This window comes from Otolemur garnettii, unplaced genomic scaffold (genome assembly GCF_000181295.1).
Source record: "Otolemur garnettii isolate 467f Iridium unplaced genomic scaffold, OtoGar3 scaffold00102, whole genome shotgun sequence".
In the NCBI taxonomy this organism is placed as follows: Eukaryota; Metazoa; Chordata; class Mammalia; order Primates; family Galagidae; genus Otolemur; species Otolemur garnettii.
In genome coordinates, this window is record NW_003852497.1 from 766,785 (window position 1) to 770,380 (window position 3,596).

A 3,596-nucleotide genomic window follows, 5' to 3' on the forward strand; every position below is an offset into this window, starting at 1 on the left:
CCGCCCCGGTCCGGCCGCCAGCCGCAGGCTCTTCACCCGCAGCGACGGCTGCGCGGCGACCCCGGTCCTTCCGCCTGCCCTTCCCACCCTACCTCCCGCTGCCTTCCCTATCCCCGCAGCACGCCCGGCCTGGCCCGGCCGTGGCCTTCCTCGGTGCCGGCGCCATGGCAGAGGCGTCCAGCGCGGGGGAAATCTAGCCTGGGGATTTCATGCGGCCTAGCTTCGTTCCTCTTCCCCGCGCGGCCCCGGCGGCTGCTCGCGCCCCAGCCCAACTCCGGGCCTCCCTGTGTCTCCTGTGATCGTACTGACACGGCCGGGGGGTTAGAATGGAACAAACTGAAGGTAAAGTGCGTGTGTGTGTGCGCGTGTGTATGTGTAATGCAAGGAAGGGCTGAGGCGGGAACGGCGGGGAGGGGGCGGCTTAGGGTTGTGGTTTGGGGAGACCCTGACAGGAATGGAAGGAGAAGCGGGTGGCCTGAAAGGGTTCGAGGGGAGTCTTGAAGGAGGAGCAGATGGCAAGGTGGGGGGTGTGGAGGAAATTGGGGGTGGGGCCGGGGAGGTAGGATTGGTGTGAGAGATGGAGTGGCGCTGAGCTGGGAATTGGGAGTAGAGGTGGGATGGGGGCGGGGATAGAGATGGGAACGAGGGAGGGCAGGGAAAGAGAAGAGGAGTTAGATTTGGAGGAGGTTAGGGTCCTCGGTGGACTGAGAAATAGAGAGGTTTGGGGGTGGAGTGTGGGAACTAGAAGAGTCTGGGGAAGGGGGATAGAATTTGATAGAGGAATGGGGAACCTTATGGGAATCAAGGGAGAAACAAGGGAATGGATGTGGAGCAAAAGGGATGAAAAATGACTGAGGCAGGATGCAGTAGAAGGATATGAAGCAGACGCAGGAAACTGGGAGACGTAGGATTGGGTTAGGGAAGGAAATTAACTGAATGTTGATGGGGATGAGAACGACTTAGCATCACAGAGTGGGAGGAAAAAAAGGGGATGAGGGTTATTAAAGTGTTAGGAAGGGAAGCCTTTTGTTCGTGTATTTGTGTGTATTCTGTGCCTTTTCTTTCAAGATTAGAGAAGCTAGTGGTTATGGGATTGTGATTGTTGTGAAATGGGAGGTGTTTTGAGGGAGGAGGAGACGTGTTTGGGTTATGGTTGGGGGACAGGGAGAGACAGGGCCATAATTTGATGGTTTTGGTGAGGGAATGAAGACTATTCAGATTTAAAGGGGGCAGGGGCAGCCATGTTTGCTACCAGGCACTGCAGTGTAAATAAATTCCTTTTCCTCCCTGATATCAGTATGAATCTGGAAGGGGCTAGTTCAGATCCTTGACCCCCTTCTTTCTAATCATGAACTCTTTCCTCTTTGCATCTTGGGTCACTTAAAATTTTTCATAACCACCAAAGGAGGTCGTGATGTTTTCCATCGTGTGTGTTTTGCTGCTTTTCTCCGACTCTTTTCCCTCTTCTTTCTGGTTACAAACAAGACATGCTAATGAACTGCAGTGTAAATTTAACCTTTCTAATCAGTTTAAAACAAAGTTATTATTAGCTCAAGGAATGATTACAAATCATATTTTAATCATCATGAAAAATCTTTTATATATTAAAAATCCATTTGCCTCAGAAGCTCCAAAAGCAGTCAACATGTCTTCTGCAATTCTTTAAGTAAACAAGGAAATTGCATCGTTATTTTACTTGGGCCTGTGCTCTTGGCAGAGCTCTGCATGGGGGTGAAAAGGGGTAGGAAGATCTGTTCCTGATAGATTATCTGCTTGCTAGATTTTGAATGTTGAAAAATTAGAAGTATATTTTAGAATGATGTTTCTGATAGCTCTTGCTTATAGATGATGGGTGTGTTAAGAATAGTGTTTCTTTCTTTCTTTCTTTCTTTTTTTTAATAAACTCTCTCCTTAATCCCTTCCTTTTGCTTTCATGTAGGGCAATGATCTGTGAAGTAGGCTGGGAGTTCTTAGAGCTTCATTGAGATACCAGGCTTGGTTTGTTTGTTTGGTGGAAGTTCAGGACACTCTCAGGAAAGATACTGTAACTCTTCAGTGTATTCAAATGTAACTACTTATGCACTTTGATATAGTTACTATTCTAAAGGTTTAAATTCTGATAAACTTACAGTAGATAAATTGTTATTAAGTGGAGCTTATTTTATTTTCATATTGAAAAAGATCAAATGTGTGTGACCTTTTGTTTTATAGTTGTAATTGGGGTAACCCAAACTTTAGTATATCACATTGATACTGAAAACTGTTCTCAATACCAAGAAGGTCTGTTAAAATTTTGATATGGTGGACTAAAACCAATTGTACTACGTATTGATTTGATGTACCTTAATGGCAACATTCTCTCAGTTGTTATATAGTAACTTAGGATATTTTCATGGTTTCTTGGAAAAATTAAGTTGACTATTGTTGGAGTGGTACTTTTTAAGAGTGTGTTTACTATAAAAGCCAGATTTACAACTTGAAGTATTTTAACTAGATAATAATTTTTTGTTAAAAATATGTGATAAAAAATTCTATTCAAAAAGGCCATTCATTTTTTTTTAGTTTATTTTTTATTTATTTAATTTTTTTGCAGTTTTTGGCCAGGGCTGGGTTTGAACCTGCCATCTCCGGCATACGGGGCCGATGGGGCTGGCACCCTACTCCTTTGAGCCACAAGCGCTGCCCTGAGTTTATTTTTTTGAGATTTCATTTTTCTATTTCCCACTCCATTGACATGTTATTTGTAACTAATTGGTAAATTATGTGCTTGAACTATCAGTACCATAAAGTTTTAGGAAAATGAGCAATTATTGTATATTTTTCAATATTTAAAAGTCAAAAGGTTGAATTGCTTAAAAAATGTATTTTTATGTATTAAGCATTCCATAAAGATGAGAGTTTTCTTTCCAGCCATCATAAGTATTCTGGTTCCTTAGACAGGTATCTGTATAATGAAGATGTCTACTCTTTTTAGGTAACACTTAAAACCCAAACTTTGCTAATTACTACATTTGTCAGCCCACCCATTACCTGTGATCGCTTTTTGATCTTAAATTAACAGGTACCCTATTATACTGATCAGATTGAATGAGTTTTGGTTAAAGGATATTGATTGTCTGTGACATTGATCATTTAATGAAATGTCAAATTTGAAGATAGCAGGTTTTGGAGTTCATAATATTCATAATAATCCCGTGCTGTACTACGTTCCTTACATGCATGATTTCCTTTTATCCTCCCAACAATTTTATGAAGTTAATACTTTTACCTCCTTTATATGAATGGAGAAACTGAGGTTAGGTAACTTAACATTACACAGGGGGTAAATAGCAAAGCCAGCATTTGAGCCCAAGTCTTGTCTAATTATAGAACTTTTAGTTTCTTTTCGCTTTCTCTTTCTGTTTTCTTTTTCTTTCTTTCTTTTTTTAGACTGCAAAGTCTTGCTCTGTCTCCCAGGTTAGAACTCTGGGGCTCTAAGAGATCCTCCCACCTTGGCCCCTTAGTAGCTAGGACTACAGATGTCCATCACTTCACCTGCTCATTTTTTAATTTTTATTTTTTGTAGAGATAGGATCTTTTTTTTTTTTTTTTTTTTT

The 3,596-nt window shown here is 41.7% G+C and overlaps 1 protein-coding gene across 5 annotated transcripts in view; it reads left to right on the forward strand.

Annotated features, from left to right (window-relative positions):
- The first annotated feature begins 6 nt into the window (after positions 1–6).
- The window catches only part of NSD3 (nuclear receptor binding SET domain protein 3), a 130,915-nt gene continuing 127,325 nt past the window's right edge, over positions 7–3,596 (forward strand). For all 5 annotated transcript variants that reach the window (XM_023516989.1, XM_023516991.1, XM_023516990.1 and 2 more), the window contains exon 1: positions 7–342. The gene's annotated coding sequence lies outside the window, so the exon portion shown is untranslated. The remainder of the gene's footprint in view (positions 343–3,596) is intronic.